The sequence below is a fragment of the Calypte anna genome, chromosome Z, assembly GCF_003957555.1.
Source record: "Calypte anna isolate BGI_N300 chromosome Z, bCalAnn1_v1.p, whole genome shotgun sequence".
Classification (NCBI taxonomy): domain Eukaryota; kingdom Metazoa; phylum Chordata; class Aves; order Apodiformes; family Trochilidae; genus Calypte; species Calypte anna.
Window position 1 is genome coordinate 11,093,547 of NC_044274.1, and position 16,810 is coordinate 11,110,356.

The window sequence follows — 16,810 nt, forward strand, 5'->3', positions numbered from 1 at the left end:
AGAGACAGGTGGACTAGCTAGTGGATCATCTGGCATGGAATGCTTTCCTGCTCAGTCTTCACCTGCAGGTTTGATGTGTCTTTTCAAGAGCATGTTTCTGTTTCTCAGGTATTTTCACGGAATAAACTGCCCTAGTTTTTTCATCTTGCATTAAAGGCTTCCTGCTCCTCTGAGTCAAACAGAAATCATACAAGAATAAGACCTCCAGCAGCCACGTAATTGCATTCTGACTGCTGTGGTTTTTTGGTGGTATAATGGATGGCTAGTTTAATCTGTTAGAATAGATGTCTAACCTAAACTTACCCCTCAGGCAGCCTATTCCTGTTGTTGAGGATATGGAGAACAGCTTATTGACTTGGTCTTGGCAGCAGCCATTTATACATTTCAGAACTGCTTTTATGTACACCTTAGTTTCCTACAGAGAACTAGCCTGCTTGCTTTGGAATTTACTCCTTTCTGGCTTTCTTTGCTGTCTTTGAAATCTCACCAATTCGTCCACATAGAAGGTGTCCGTGAGACACGTGCCAGGGTTGGGCAGAGAGGAAGAATTACTTCATGTCTTGAATATGACATGCCCATTCATTCAGCCCTGCATACTGTTTTTCTCCTTCAGAGCAAAAGCCTGTGATTTGCAGTAACCACAGATCCTTTCTGAATGAGAAGGTCATGCATGATGATTATGGGTGGGGCTGTGCAATTTGTGCTGTGTGAGGTGTCATGGTAATTATTATAATTTATTTCAATTTGCTGTTTATGTGTAAACCTTACCCTGTCAGCTAACAGTATTGGTACTGTAGATGGGTGCAGATGAGGAGTGAAAAACAACCCCTCCCTCTGAAAACCAGCACAAGTAGTGGATGGAGTCTCCTGGGTTCAGTTGCAATCCCGCATTACAGAGGCTTTTTAGCAGAGTTTTTCCAGTGGTCCTCTTTCCTCTCCCCTTTTCAGCTTTCATAAGTGGGTGAGATGAGGGTGCTCAGGAGCACAGGCAGCCTCTTGGGTGGCACTGGAGTCCTGTGCCTGTCAGTATGGTGCTGTAGCATTGCTGCTAGTGAGTGGTTTTTGAGTGCATCTTCAATAGCTTCTTTTAATCACAGAGTGCCTTGCAGAAAACCACAAACTGTCTAGACTTTGCTGTATTTGCCACTAAACTTAGCCAGCTGGGGCAGATAACACTGCAGAGCAGCACTACATGTCCAGTGGGTGGTAAACAGAAGAATTCGGGGGGGGGGGAACAGTATAAACAGCCATAATTAGTATCACATGTCTCTAATTGTGGTTCTTTGCTCCCTGTATTTCATTGCAAAGGTAGGAGTATTTGGCAATGAGGAGGTCTGCTGGGGGACACTTTGTGGTGAGCTGTCATATACCACTGCTTGGCTTGTGTTGTTTCCCTGAGCAGTGATGGCAGAGAAATACTTCAGCATGCGCAGAGAGAAGTGAGTGTGGGTTTTCTGCATTTTTTGCGTTGGAAAACTGGAATATTTATGACTCAGTACTGAAACTGGAGGGCAGGAGTCTTTTTCCATTCTTGGCTGTGGTCTCTGGTGTGTCTGTCTGTGATGTTTTTCTTCCCTTCTGCTTGCCCCTTTCCTGCTGCATCCCTTCCATTGCGGTCTCTGTCAGCTGCAGCTCGTTTGCAGTGCAGTCACCCTCACTTTGAGTCAGCCTGGCAATGCCCCTGGAGTGGGAAGGGAATGTCACTTTGGTGTACATCATAGGAGCTGTAAGCAGTCACCTATCATGAGCAGTGCATGCTGTGTACCCAGCAGTCTGTGGCTGTACTTGGTCTGTAGACAGTGAACCATTTCAGGGCTTCAGATTCAGCTCAGCCCTGCAGCTTTTCAGCTGCTTAGCTGGAAATAATTTTTGTTTGAGGCCAGAATGCAAAGCAGTGAATACAGCAAAACTGTGGCTGCCAAATTCACCAGCTCCGATGTAGTATGTAATGTGGCAACTTAAGTCTTTCCTCATGGCAGAGGGGAATTATTAAGCTTTGATGAAACTAATGGGTTAGGTAAATTGGGCTGTAGTGGCAGCATTGATCCTGTTTTGGAAACTATTTTTAGTAGGAGTGAAGCCAGTAACACCCTTATATCCACTGTTACCATGGACTGCTCAGAGCTATTGATTGCCAGTTTAGAAGGCATATATATGTCCATATGCATATATGTATATGTATTTTTTTAATAATACCCTTTCTGCTTCTTTTGCCAATGCTTTAATTGGTGGAAGAGTGTGTGTTCCCAAAGAGTGTATCATCAACTTTTGAGTGAGTGCTTGAAGAAGCAGTGTTGCTATTAGAGCTGAGCTCCTGCTTCAGGCATTCAGAACTGGATCAGTTATGTCTGGGCTTTGCTTTAATTGAAGATTTTCTGTACAGCTTTATGAGTTTATCAGGTTGATGCTGAGACCTCAGGCATAATTCAGGAGCTGCTCTGTTGCTTTGGTCCTGATTTACCTTTGCCTAAAAGCTATTTTATTTCATTCCTGCTTGGGGAGCACGAAGTACTAGGGTTAAAAGATCTGCACTGGGGTTGTAGGATCAGATCTTCCATTCCCACAGATTTCCAAGTAATTCACCTCTCCCCGTTGCCCCAGTCTCCTGCCTATAGAATGTTGATAGCAGCCCTTTCCGAGAAAAAACATCATGAACATACTGGAATGCTGGACTGGAAGGGACTGGAGGCAGCTGGATGTGGAATGGATTTGGTTTTCCTGTGGACATCTCAGTCTTGTAGCAGTGCGTGGAACTCAGCCCAGCCCTGTGGGCAGCCTTGCCAGCACTAACCCTATCTGGTAGTCATGACTTTTTATGGAGCTTGTGAAAGCCTCTGTTCCTGGGCAATGAGGCATCAAGCTGCTGCCAATAGGGAGGATTTGACCTTAAAACAGGGAGTGGGAAACCACTGTGGTGATTGGGATGAAGGTTCCCCTCAGTAGTATTTTTCCAAAAGCAGTTGCTGTTGGTCAGGCGGAGAGGAGTGAGAGCATGTAAAGCAGATATCATATCTTAATTTTTTTTTTTCAGGGAATTAGGTAAGTGTATTATATTTTATCTGCTTAGTAACCTGAAATGGATCTTTCCAGTGTTTGTCCTGCCTGCCCTTGAACACATGTGATTCTCTTCTGTCCACAGTACCCCTTGAGAGAAGTAAGGAACAGCAAACAGACTAGAAGAAGTTGAGAGGAATGCAGGAAGAGGAACTACTGGCCTGAAGGGAATTTGTTGGTGGAGAGTAGCCTCAAAATGGAAGCTATTCAATTCATCAAATTGACATACATCTAAGTATTAAATAAAAAGAGAGGTCTGGCAGGTAGTCTCCCTTCCTAAAGACAGGAGGGTAGGAAGCATTATCAATGGCAGTTCAGGGTTATTCAGGAGGAAAAGTTCGGGTGTTCTGAAGGGCTAATACAAGTGGGAAATGGATAGTTCAAAATCACACAGCTGTGTGCATGAGGAGTAAGCAAGAAGTTCATCTCCAGCTAGGAGCTCACCAGGCAAAGTGAGAGAGATGGGAGAAAACCCAGGTCCATCAGTGACATGCAGGTTAACCATGAGCTGCTGCTATGACACATCCACGAAAAAGATAAATGTCATCTGACATGACATGTTAGACAAAATATCTGTAGCAAAGATGGGGAAATTTTAGTGTATTAAGGCATGGACCTCTCTTGGATGATTGTACATTTCCAGTCACCCTCTGAAGGCAGTATGCAAACTGGGTCAGGTCCAGAGAAAGTCTGTGGGTATGATCAAAGAAATGGAGAGCCTGCACAATGTGAAGTGATTAAAGCACTCAGATGTTATAACTTTAAACAGACTGGATAAACACTGACAATAAAGCTCATTTTTGGAACGGGAATGAACATGGGTGAGCTGTGCATGGATAAAGATAAGCTGGAAATTTAGAGAATGCTCTTAAACATCAGAGGAATAAATTTAGGGAATTAATTCTGATGGAAGACAGCTAGCAAGCAACAAGAAACATCCAGTTTTGGAGCTAAAACATCAACAGTTTTCTCTTCTAAAGCCATTTTCTTACTTGGTGCATAACTCCTGCCTTGGGTCACTAGCCCTGAAGACATCAGCACTGCTGTTCTGGGCAGCAGGCACAGGGCAGGATCATCATGGCATCGTGGGGGGCTGGTGAGTTCTGCTGTTGCTAATGTGTCTGTGACAAGCATAACCCCACAGACTCCTGTGCTTCTGTCCTCAGATCGCCTCAGAAGGCAGGCTGAGTAGATTAGTGACCCCCTGGGGAAACCTCAGGACTTAGAGCAGCATTTCCACTATACTAACATGTGCTTTTCTCAATCTGCTTCGATTTTTGACCCCTCATTCAAGACTCCCATACTTGTTCTAACTTAATAGAAAAATTGTCAAGCACATATTTGTAATGATCAGCCTGTATTGATCTCTGTGTTTGAGAGAGAGACACTGTTCGACCTTGGAAGTCAAGGCTTGCAGGGACAGGGAATGATTTAATTTTTTTCCCTGAGGATTTTTACAGTGTTCATCACCTCCCACTTCTGTGATGGCCTCTGTGTTCTAGTCCTCCTTGCACCATTTGAGTGGGACCTTGCTCTTAGGTCAGCTCTGACCAATGTCCCTCTCTCTGGGAGTGCTGGAATGACCTCAGTAATGATGGATAAGGTTGCTGTGCCTCGGAGATCCATATTTCTGCCACGAGCAATGAGTGAGCAAGGTGGAAAGGGCACTGAGTTATTCCCACTTCACTCCTGAGTGGTCCGTGGGCCACGTACTGTGGGAATATGTGAGGAAGAGCAGTGATGTCCTTCCCTCCTGTGGCCAAGCTAAAAATGAGGCTGTGATGATACAGAAGCCATAGCCTGGCCATGTTCCTGCTTTTTCACTCACAGACAGCAAGACACAGATTGTTTTCATGGCACTGAACTTGCTGTTGCTCGTACCACTTTCTGTTTGTTGGAAAAGTCTGGATGCAGTGAAGGTAGCGAGGGCTATATCAAAATACCCATCCTTTAGAAGGAGCTACCCTGGGGCTGTGTCTGGCTATTGGGAGTATGGACAGGTTGTGCACTGCTTCTGATGGTGTGATTGAAAAGTTGTTCCTGGCTGGTGCTTGGTGTCCAAGCTACAACCCAGGCAGCTGGCTGGCATCTGCGCCTGAGCTGTTTCCAGTTCATGGATCACCAGAGCAGATTAGCAGCAAATAGGTGGGTGGCTTCTGATTTTGGGCTGCTTCTGATTTTGCTCTGCAATTGCAGTAGAAGTGGAAAGGTTTCTTCCTTCCTGTATGTGGAGATGTGCTGACCTTAGCAACCAGTTATGGTGTAGTACATGAGGGCAGATGAAGGAAGGAGCCTGAGGCCAAGGCAAAAATGTGTTGGGCTTCTTTCTGTCTGCCTGATGTGTTTGATCTGGCTGTTGTCAGCTCCAGGTACAGGCAGAACTCTAATCCAGTGTGAGTGCAGCACATGGGATTCCCCCAGGAAGATGAGCTCTGCTGCATCCCAGCACTGAAAACGGGATGTGTATCCTTACTGGAATTTATGGGTGGGAGAATGCCTCATGCCTTGAGTTCTCACACCCTTGGAGCAGGGGAGAAGCTGTCAAGATGTCCAAAACCCTGCCTGACACTTGTGATGCCAATGATTAATGAAATTGATGTTGCTTGATAAGCGGTTTTCTCTTGCCACGCTGCGCCCCGCAGTGCTGGGCTGTGTGGGAAGCACTTCCCCCTACCTCTTCAGGCCAAGTAGGATGGGGACACCTGTTACTGTAGAGGCAGACATATTTTGGTACCTATATCTCCAACACCCTGCTTCTCTAATGAGCATAATCACCAGCTTGCACCTTCCCTTCTCCCCTCCTTGCATGAGACTGTGGAGTCTGCCACGTGCCCCTCCTTGCACCAACTCATTTCTGTGATCAAAGAGAATTTATCTCCTAGAAGATGGTCCCCAGGAAAGAGCTTTGTTCTTCCTCACAAGTGCCTGTAATCCCTTACTGCCTGTGAAGCTCCAGGATAGCCCACCAGCTGCTGAGAGGGGCAGATCCTGGGAAGCACATGCAGCCAAGGGGTGCTTGCTGCAGGGGCAGAAGGCCACATAGAGATCAGGGAGACCATGCTGGACATGTTTTTAAAAGGGAGGATACAAATGTTTGTGTTGGGAACAGATAAATAAACAGGAACGTTTCTCAGGAAGCCCCTCTTCTGCTGCATTGCTCTGTCAGATTTTTAACCAACCAGCTTCCTGACTCCATCTGCTCTGGTGTGCATGTCTGCTGCAGAGGGCAGGAATTGCTGTCACTGAGCTGGTTAATGCCAGTGTCCTGTGGCAGGGACAGGGATGCGGAGCCTGCCAGCATTTATACCTCCTGGCGTCAGCATTTGCAATGCTTGTGGAGGACCGGGGAGGGCACCGAAATAGTTTCCATTCTCCTCTCTGCTGTGGGAACGAGTCTCCCGGGTAACAAACGCTCCTTGTTCTGCACAGAGCTCCACAGCTGAGACTCTGTCTCCTTCCTCGCTGCTCTTCCCCCGCTGTCCCAGCTGAACAAGCCGGAGATGTCTGCTTGAGACTGCCTTAATTAACGCTGACAGCACAATGGGACTGTCCGTGCAGGGGTCCAGGGGCTGCTAAGGACGCGAAAAGGAAGGGGAGTAAATAGTCTCATTTACTGCAGCTCGGGTGGAGCAGAGCCCCGCAGGACTATCTGTGAAAGCCAGGCGTGGAGGTACGTACCTTGCTCCTGCATCCTTCTTGGGGTTTGTCCCTGTGGCTTGAATGGGATCAGGTGGTGGTGTGGGCTCCAGAGGGGGAGCATCAAGGAGCACAGATGGGGCACAAGCATCTCAGCGATCATCTGTGGAGCCCAAGCTTTGGGAGGGACTGAGGGATCCATCCCCGGTATTTCGGAGAGCTGCCTCCGTGGTGCTGGATCCAGGGCATTGCAGAGGGGCTGCACAGACCACTGCCAGCCCAAGGCTCTTTTCTCTGTAAGGGTCACAGAATTATTTGGATTGAAAAAAACGTCTGAGATCAGTGAGTCTGACCATCAAGGGTCTCTCTGCAGTAGGGTATTCCTAGACTACTGCCTCTGGAGCCCTTGGTGGGAGCCACCTGCTGGGTTTTCAGGCAGAAATAGGATTTGAATGTTACCAGAAGAGATATTTTAAAGATTTCTAGTGGTCTGGGATTCAAGACAATTGGCAACCACTTCTCGTAATGAGTCTAACATTGTCCTGGCATGGCTTTTTGTGTTGGCCCCAAAGGCAGAAGCTTCTGTAAAGTGTTGTATTTTCCAGGCTGTTGTATTTGTTTTATTTGGTTGCTGCTCTGGCTGCATGATGGCATAAGAGCAAGAAGTACTGAAGCATGTGACAGTTCTTTATTTCTTCAAACTGTGTGTATGTGTGACATCATGGGGAGCAGCTGAAGGATTTTTAGCCTAGAGAAAAGGAGGCTGAGGGGAGACCCTGTGAAGGAGGGACCTTAAAGGAGATGGTAGGCAAGTTGGTATCTTCACAGAAGGGATAGAACAATCTTAAATGGCCTCATGTTGTGCCAGGGGAGGTTTAAATTGGATATTAGGAAGTCACCATCCCTGGAGGTATTTTAAAGATGTATAGATGTGGTGCTGAGTGACATGGTTTAGTGGTGAACTTGGCAATGCTGGGTTATCATGTAGACTCAATGATCTTAAGGTTTTTTTCCAACCAAAACTATTTTATGATTTTTACCTCTTCTGTGACTTTCTCCTCAGGGAGCCCTAGTTTCTGAGATGGAATTTGGTTTGGCTCATAGAAGCTGCATTTTCCAATGTGGATGCTTTGTTTTCTGAGTGCTGCTCAGCCCTGGGCAGTAGCTGTAGAAGCAGTGATAGATGGTGAAGTGCAGTAACTTGAGTGGTCTCTCCAGAATAGTTGTGTCAGGGCAGCTTCTACAGTGCTGGAAACATCTCCCCTGGCACAGCCTGGAACCAAGCTTTGTTTCTGGGCTTCCTGTTCACACCTTGACCATGGCAGCCACACATGTCCCTTGGCTACCTGTGCCCTGTCAGGAACCACACTGACGTGCCTATGGAGCAGGTCAAAGTTGCCTCTGATGGAAAGCAGTGATAGAAAAATACTTTCACATGGTCCCAAGAATGCAAGAGAGTCTGCGCTTTTGCAGGAGATGTTCCCATTTTTCAGGAAGGAAGGAGGCTTTGCAGAGGCAGTGGGATTTAGGCTAGGTTATGGGCAGCATGTTAATCACAAGCTGTAGCTACATTTTGCTGGGATCTTGATTTGAGAATCCTTTTGACAGCAAGGACTTCAGCCAACCTGTCCCTGCCAGGTGTGTTTGGCACTAGGGGAAGTGCTGGTGGTGCCTCCCTCATCTCCCACTTCAGGGATGCCACGTAGACAATGTTGATGAATCTGTCTAGGAAAAGGCACTACAGTAATGTAAAAGAAGCTTCATGAAGCTTCTTGTAGTCTTCCTGATCTCTCAGTAATATGTCCTCCCATCCTTCTCCTGTGCATTGCTGTGCAGACAAGCGTTTTATCTCAAGGGCTCTGGCTGCCATTATCAATGGTAGGAACATAGCACTCCTTGCTTTCCTCCACAAAGCCAGAAGGAGAGATCAGGCAGCACCTGAAACCCAAGATCACCACAGAATGAGATGCTGCAGCTCTATTTTATGACATAAGCTTTAGTCTTTTTGTTTCTCCTTATGCTACCTTCCTGATTCCTCAGCTTCTGTAAGAACCAGTCCTCCATCTCCCAGCTCGACTTAATCTCTCCTCCTCTCCTTCTCCACTCCCTCCCATCTCCTGCCTTGCCTGAGGTCCCACAGGGACTGGTTGCAAACTGAAGCTGTGGGCATGCTTGCTCCTTTACATGCAGCAACGTCACAGCAGCAGCAGCAGCAGCAGCAGGAGCGATGTGATTGCGCAGACCCTCTGCATTGCCAGGGATGCAGCTGTGATTTAAAAAAAAAAAAAAAAAATTGACTCTGTTTCTCACAGCATCCTGGTGAAAGAGCTCAGAGCTTGCTGGAATCTGAGTGCTCAGCAGTGCCGAAGCAGAGCAGCTCGTTGAGTGAGACAGGAAACAGAGGATCTGTGGAAAGGTGAGATGGAGAGATGATCGGGGTGGGTGTTAGTCGTGCTGGTGGTTTTCAGGCCGTTTGCTGTCCTGCAGAGTGGCTGGTTTTTCCAGAGATTACCAGCTAAGCGATGAAGCTTAAAAGATTTTAGGATTGCTTTGTCTCTACAGAGGCTGCATTGCTTTGGGGCTGTTGTGGTTATAATGGATGTGAGTGCGTGGGGAGGGTGTTGCTGTGATGAATGCGTGTTTGTCCATTGTAGTTATGAAATAGCAGTTGTCATGTCTGGGGCTGGCTGTGCAGAGGAGAGCTGTGCTTCACCCCGAGAATGCAGTCACACAGCTCTCCATTGTGCCTGCCATGACAGCTGAGCCATCACGGATTGTTTTGGTCCCGCCAGCTACCATGCTCTCTGTGCCTCCCTGGAAGTGATGCTGCTGTGCAGCTCAAAAGCTGTTTTGACAGATAGCACTTCCATGAAAAGCCAGAAACAAAGGGCACAGACAGAGGAAAGGCTGGTGTCAGTTTGCCTTTTGGCTTTGTTTTATTTTGTTTTGTTTTGTTTAAATTGTTTTTATTTTCTAAATACCATTAAATTAATTGGTCAAAAGGCATTGGGCTAAAATCGTGTGTCAGGTAAAGTGCTGCTCTTTTGCTAAAGGATGCACGCACAGGCTGTGTGCAGGCTGGAGTCCTTTGTGTTGCCCAGGGTGTGTCTGTGCTGGCTGTGTAAATGGATGCTTTCTCATTGCCTGTTCTTGCAGATCAGATAGGTTATCTAGGAATGGAAGAATTACTGCTTTTAATTACTGAAACGAGGGGTCCAGGCTGGGTACCAGTTACTAGAGCTTAATTACATGGTCTTGTTATAGCCAAATCCCTCTTTTCCGTCCCTGCCTTCCTTCTTCTTCCCTCCCCCACCCTCTGCACAAATCCTTCCATCAGATTGCCTCTGCAAATGCAATGGGAGAAGGACTTGAACAAAGGGAAGGTTATATGTGGAATAGGGATATGGATGCCTGAGAGGCAATGTTCAGGGTGACAGTTGTCAGGAGCAATAAGGCAAAGGTATAAAAGAATGAGATTTAGGTATTTTTGGTACAGTGATGTTGCTGTAGGGGAATTTATGAACAGGACTGTATCAAAAAGCAAATAACAGTTGCAGTCTTCTGGGTATATGGAAGGTGCTGAGCATGTGGAATTGCAATTGAAGGTATTTTGAGGGTGTGTGGTCTTAACAGGAGTGCATTAACATTAGCATTGGTTCTTGAGGGACAAATCACTCAGGGTCTGGATAGATGAGTGTTGTAGGGGTGTATGGAGAATGGGGGAACTAGAGATCTTTTTTATCCCCAGGCACATACAGCCTCATGTGCCAGTGTTGCTAATGAGTGAGCTTGGCAGTTCTAGCCTGTTCACTAAAGCTTTCTGCAGTTTGTCAGTGACCCAAGAATAATTCAGATAAAGCATATTTAGGCCTCTCAGGAGCAACAGGGTGATATGAAAAATGTAGAGAAAATGGTAAATACTTGGCAGAGCTGTAGAGGAACCTTGGAGCAGAAGAGGCAGGTGTGAAAAGCATTGCAGAGCTGAAAAAAACGGGGTTGTGGGTCAGAGACCAGTGGCAGAGGGCACAGGGGAGGAAATTCAGGGATGTTATTGCCAAGGAATGTAAATGTATAATTTCTACTGTAATTCTCAAACCTTACACTGTGTTTTCTAAGATGATCAGTGCTTTGTGCAGCCCTGGGGAGTTTGTGGAGGTGGAAGTGATCCTCAGCACAGTCTTTTCTGCAGCAGTTTTATGAAGGAACCATTTTGGTGCTGCAGGCTCTCAGTCAGTTCCTCCATCTCCATCCTTATGGAGTGGCAAGGCTCTCTGCCCTTTACGCCTGCTGAGGAAGATAAACCCAGGGTTTCAGTGCAGGATGCCAGCTTGGAAGGTGAGGGCTTCCAGCAAAACCACAGAGGGGTGCATTCTGCTCGCAGCTCTGTGGCAATGTCCTGGAAACACCATAGGACTTCCTGAGCTGCATCTCCTTCTCATCCTTGTCTTGCCCTGGGAACCTTCTCTGTTACTCCAGGTCTCTGTCCCACTGAGCCCAATGGGAGCAGGGAGTGGGATGTGCTCCTGTAGATGTATACCAAATGTGTTTGTGCTGCTGCTGCATAAGAGGCTCCTGAAGGAGTTTGGTGGGTTTAACAACAGCTTATATGTATTTGTAGGTACACCATGGGCTGGGGGACAGGACATGGAACAGGACGTCTCTATGCAGGATGCCCATACTTATACCAGGGTTTGTGTATGCAATGTTTGCCTAAAGGAATAAAAGGAGATGATGCAGCCTCCTTTGCTGTGCGGGGTACAAACACTCCCCAGCACATACAGACTGTGCCTGGCTTGTAGGTGCCCTCTTGCAAGAGCATCTGTTAAGCAGTGAGAGGGCATAGATAATCTCTGCCTTGAGATGCTTAAAAGATGGACAGAGGCTTCTGATAACTGCAGTTGGCTGAAATTATTCTCAGAAGGGTGATAAAATTGCTGTCATGTGTCTTCCTCACTGAACTGATGCAGAATGCTGGAGATTCAGTGCAGCTGGATGTCTGGATTCAAGGGACCTGGACCTGCATTGCAGAAAGTGCAGGTGGCCTGGGAGAATCTGCTGTGGATAGTCTGCCCACAGCTCTAATATCATCTCAGGCTGTGATAGAAAGAAAAAAAAAAAAAAAAAAGAAAAAAAAAAGATCCCTGAGGTGATAATTTTCTTCCAGTCTGATGCTCCTGGTGAATCAAGATCTCACTCTGGTATTATATCTGATAGGCAGACAGTAATTCACCTTTAGCAACCCCATGCTGGGTTTTGCCCCATTTTTAATTTATTTCCCAGTCCTAATATTCTTTTCCAATATTTTCTGAAAGCCTTATGTAGTATTAAGAGCAGGTCGATAAATCTATTGTGGACCAATTCTCTTCCTCTTTGAGAAAAGGTGCAAGCTTTACTATTACCTGACAGCCACACAGCTACCCCTCTTTCCTCTCTTACCTCACATGTATTTTTACTAAAAAAAAATCTGTTGCTTGCTGCAGTCATGAAACTGCTCTTTCATTGTTCTGGGATCAAGAATACTTTGTCCCTCTGACTTGATTGCATTCATCTTCTTGAATTTATTTCCACTTCAGGAGCTTCCTTGTCTAACCTGTCATTATTGCAGCTTCAGTATTTTTCTAGCTGTTTTGCTTACCTTTCCTGGTATTCATCAGGTTCATCAGGAGCCCTGCTCTTCTGATTTGCTCACCTTGCTTGGAGATACCAGATTTTTTTTTAACCTATTTTCAAAGTCTTTTCTGCGGTACTTCTCCAAGCTCTTTGTTCTTGTTAGCTTCTTAGCTGTTTTTCCTGACACACTAGAGATCTGCTCTTTAAAATTTAAAAAGGTTTCATTACAGAACTGTTTGCTTTTTACCCTTCTGTTCAATACAAACTAGGTCAGCTTGAGATATTAATTTCAAAGCCCCTCCTGTATCATAGGTGCTGGGTGATAATTCCCCTCAGTAGGCAAGGCTTTGTTGTACTTGAGCATTGGCTGAACCCAAGAAAATCAAACAAAAAGGGAGAGATGTGAAGACCTGTGCAGGTGGGTGAGACACAGAGGACAATTGGAAATACCTCTTTGTCAGCTGTGGAATCTCAGGACACTACTGGGCAAGAAGGTTTTGTTCCCATGTTTGTGGAAGCCATTGAAATCCAACCAGCCGTGAGAAGGCTCAGTTGTCTGCTACTGTGCTGATTTGTGGGAAGAGTTCCTCATGTGGATAAAGTGCTTCTGGCAGTCCAGTCTGCAAGGACAAAAGAGCTACATGTTCAGCCCATTCCAGAGCCATGTGAGAGGCTGCAGGGTAAGGCTTGAAGGAGATAAGAGAACCTGGCTGGCAGGAGGTGAAATCCAGAGCAGCGATCGAGCCTGAGCAGGGATTTGCCGACTTGTCTGGTGAGCAGGTTCCCTATGTGCCCAAGCACTCATCTGTAAGTTGGTTACTCTCCAAAGAGGAAGGAACAGGGTCTGGTCCCTGATTGTGCTCCAGTTTTCTCTTGGTTAAATTTATTTTAATGTTCATGTTCTGAAAGTGGGTCAAAGCAGGGACATTCCCATTAAGAGTGGGCGCGTCCACAAACTCTTCCTCTCCCCACTACAGGTGTGTTGCAGCCTCAGGATCATGTAGACAATGTCATTTTCCTATCTATCCATCAGACTCATGCAAATACTTCCTACTGGGCAAGGTTGCTTCTGGTTATATGAGCAGAGAGGGGGAAAAACAAACCAACCCAGAAAGCACTGCAGTTGTAAATGAGAGGGAGGCAGAGGCAGAGCTGCCATGTAGGTGAGTGGCTGTAAGGTAGGTGATGGCAGCTTCTGGCTCAGGCTCACCCCTGTAACTGCTGAAAGAGAGGCCAGATGTGGGCCTTCATGCTGTGCTAAGGGTGTGAGGCTGGCAGTACCTTTGAGTGATAAATAATAAGTATTTGAGTGATGGCAACAATGCTGACACTTGGCAAGTGATGGGAAACTTGCATTACCATCAGACGGTCTCTGTTTCTGCACAAGATGCTCTCTGAAGATAAAAACCAAGTGTCACTGCCCTGTTGTTGTGTGTTTTGGGTCTATGGCATAGGTATCTCAGAGTGATGAGAACTAGCAGCTCCTCCTGGAAAGAAGGAATTTTCTCCTTGAGGAGTTACAGGAAGAAAAATATAGATCCTTTAGGGAAGACCTTAGAAAATATACAACAGATTTTCACCTGATACTTCCCCAGGAGCCACTGTTGCCTCAGACTAGAATGTGCTCTGTTCTTGGGGAAACACAGGACACATGGATAAGAAATGGGTACTGGAATGTGAGAATCCACCTTCTCCTTGGATCCCAGATGTGCAGGAGACTCACCTGGCTCTGGCAGTGGCTCTGGCATATTCTCAGGAGCTCTGCTGCATACTGGTGGCAGAAGAAGATAGCATACAGTTCCAGGAAAATGAGTTTTTCATGGGAACTCAAGTTGTGTGTGAGGTTTGAGCTGATGAGTTGCATAGCTGTAATGTAATCAACCCTGGGGAAAACTTGTGCTCCTGACTGTTGGCTAACACAGACCCTGCACCAATTAGATCATCCCCATCAGCTTCTCCTGACACTCAGGCAATGGGCTCTTCAAGTGTTACTCTTGAAGGAAGCAGGGAGTCTTAGATCTCTACAAATGGTTAGACTAATCTCAATGGTTTGTTTTAATGCCAGAACTGTGCCTTATTCTTTATAAACTGGGACTAGCTGCCATCACTTCTGTAAAAGGGGGACCTAATGCTTCCAGTTGGCACGCTCTTCCCCATTCTGCTCTGCCTGCATTGGTGCAGAAGCAACCACATGCTTACTTAGTCTCCTTTCACCAAGTAGGTCTCATTCACCTGAATGGTTTACCAGGCCACCTTCTTTAGGTCCTTGTCTGAGGTTCCCATGGAGAAGAGCAGGGATTCATGCATGCCTTTTGCTGCATTGTCATGCATCTTCTGTGTGGCTCAGAGATAACAGCTGTCCTCACAGGTGACCTTCTCAGCAGGGAAAATGACCCATCTTGACCACTGTGTCAGTAAAATTTACTGTTCTTAGTAGTGAGGCTAGTTCCAGAGCCTGATTATATGGCATTTGTCCCTGTAGTCCTACCCTCAGACCACTCCAAATAATTCAGGTGGTCGAATCATAAGCCCATACATGAGAAGATACAGTAGAAGTAATAAATAATTCACATCTTTTGACCCAAGATACTGTTGGCCTGCATGGCATCATCTTCTGTGGCTTAGTCTGATTCATTCTAATGATAGGTACCTGAAGTGACACATCTGCCCTGGGGTCTGGCTTGCTCTGGTTGACCTCTTCTTCCCCAGTTTTTAGTATGTGAGTAATTGTAGTCACTTCTAAATTAGATTTCTTGCCTGAATGTGGCTTATAATGAGCTATGATTGTAGCTTGACCCCTCGGTTCAGGATACATCAGCACTTAGCCATTTTCTACTGGCAGCAAAATGTTCTCTCTCATCCGCAGTCAGTGGCAACCAACTTACCCTCCTGCTGAGATTTATCTCCAGCTGCAGGCCATAATTCTTGAAACGGCTGTTGAAAAGTGTATCTTCCTTACTGTCACCTCCTGCTTTCAGCTCTGTGTCTTATGTCACATTTTCATTTCTGGAGACACTTGCTATTTATAATTATTGAATTTATAAACACTCTGGAGGTGGTTATGACTTATTACCGTAAGACTGACAGCCTTTTCATACCCTTGTGCCTGTTTCCTGTTAGACTGGCTGTTTTTGGGGGACAACTAGGTCAAAGAAGAGGTGAGGCTGCATCAGTATTAGTTGTTGACCCATTTGGGTTCCTGTTCTCTGAGCTTCTGTTGGTGACTTCATACAAGCTTTAGAGACCCTAAAGAATGTCTCCATCTCTGTAGCCCTGATGTCTCCCAGGCTTTATGCTGCTGGTGGTGTTGGTATTGCAGGGTGGAGAAACACCCTGAGCTGAATCCGTTCTTTTGTATTTGTCCAGGAGGCACTGAGAGGTGATTTCCCTTTGTACCACTTTCAGCAGCCAGTATTTTGGTTTGCTGCTGTGTTGTCTACTTCCCCCTTGGCACAAGTTGAGGTTGAAAAGAAAAACCACAACAACCTCTTTGCCTGCCTGTAAAAAGGGAAGGGTGATCTTTCTTGGAGGTAAGCCAGACTTCACTGATTTCATGAGGCAAATTCACCAGGAAAAATATCCTTCAATCTAGACCTTAGTCAGATATTGAGGACCCTCTTACCTCTTCAGGGACCACAAAGAGAAGTTGCATGGAGACAGAGAAAATCTCTCCCCACATGCCTAAGCCAAGAATTGGTGTAACTTGAGGAAGCAAACCCCCCCCAAACCCCACACAGACAGTGAAAAGCAAGTCCTCTCTGCAGAGAACAGACATGTAAGAAAAATCCGCTGGTTTCTTCTAGGCTTGTCTTATTTTATCAAGCTCAAAACTTTGATTTTTTTGAGCTTGATACTAAGTTGTATGGACGTCTGTAACAGGAGATAGTCAAACAGTTATACTTTGTCAGGTTTCAAATCATTAAACTGATTAAATTTATTCCAACTCATTAAACTGTTGTCATTAAAGTGCAAAAAGTGCCTGGCTGTCACCCTGGTCATAAGGGAATTTACTTTGTTAAGATATATAAGAAATGGAATGGAAAAAGCAGGTGACATCCCACCATTGATTGTGAAACTGTATGCAATTAGCTTAGAACTTGGAGGCAACTGAGAAACTGCCCAGGAAACAGCACAAAGTCCTGGAAAACTCTCGTAAGAGGAGAGACTGAGGAAATGGAAAGTACTTGTGTTAAATGGGAAACAGCAGGGCTTGTGATACGAATTAATGAACAGTCTAAAGAAAAACAATGATTTAGGAGGTGTCCTGCTTGTAATCCAGAAGCATTCCAGGAAACTAAGGAGGATTATTTGAAACTGATTATAGGAATAATTTTCATGTACTGAGATTAATTAGTCCACGAATGTTGCTGTCAAACTTCAAAGCCCAGCAGTATTCCCAAATGGCTTGGCGTTTGTGTGAGTAAGACTACCCAGTGTATTTAATGAAGCTGCAGAGTCTTGAAACCTCCTGGCAGAGCAGAGGCCCAACTCAGTGCAAGGGCTTAGGACA

General features: G+C 45.9%; 1 protein-coding gene across 8 annotated transcripts in view; it reads left to right on the top strand.

Moving 5' to 3' along the window:
• RUSC2 (RUN and SH3 domain containing 2) overlaps positions 1–16,810 on the top strand; it is a 53,852-nt gene that overhangs the window by 6,992 nt on the left and 30,050 nt on the right. For 5 of the 8 annotated variants that reach the window (XM_030467051.1, XM_030467059.1, XM_030467057.1 and 2 more), the window contains one exon: positions 9,003–9,106. The exons of 2 other annotated variants lie outside the window; for them this stretch is intronic. The gene's annotated coding sequence lies outside the window, so the exon portion shown is untranslated. Of the gene's footprint in view, positions 1–6,641; positions 6,725–9,002; positions 9,107–16,810 lie in introns of those variants that run through there. One more of the 8 variants, XM_030467054.1, reaches the window with a different exon arrangement.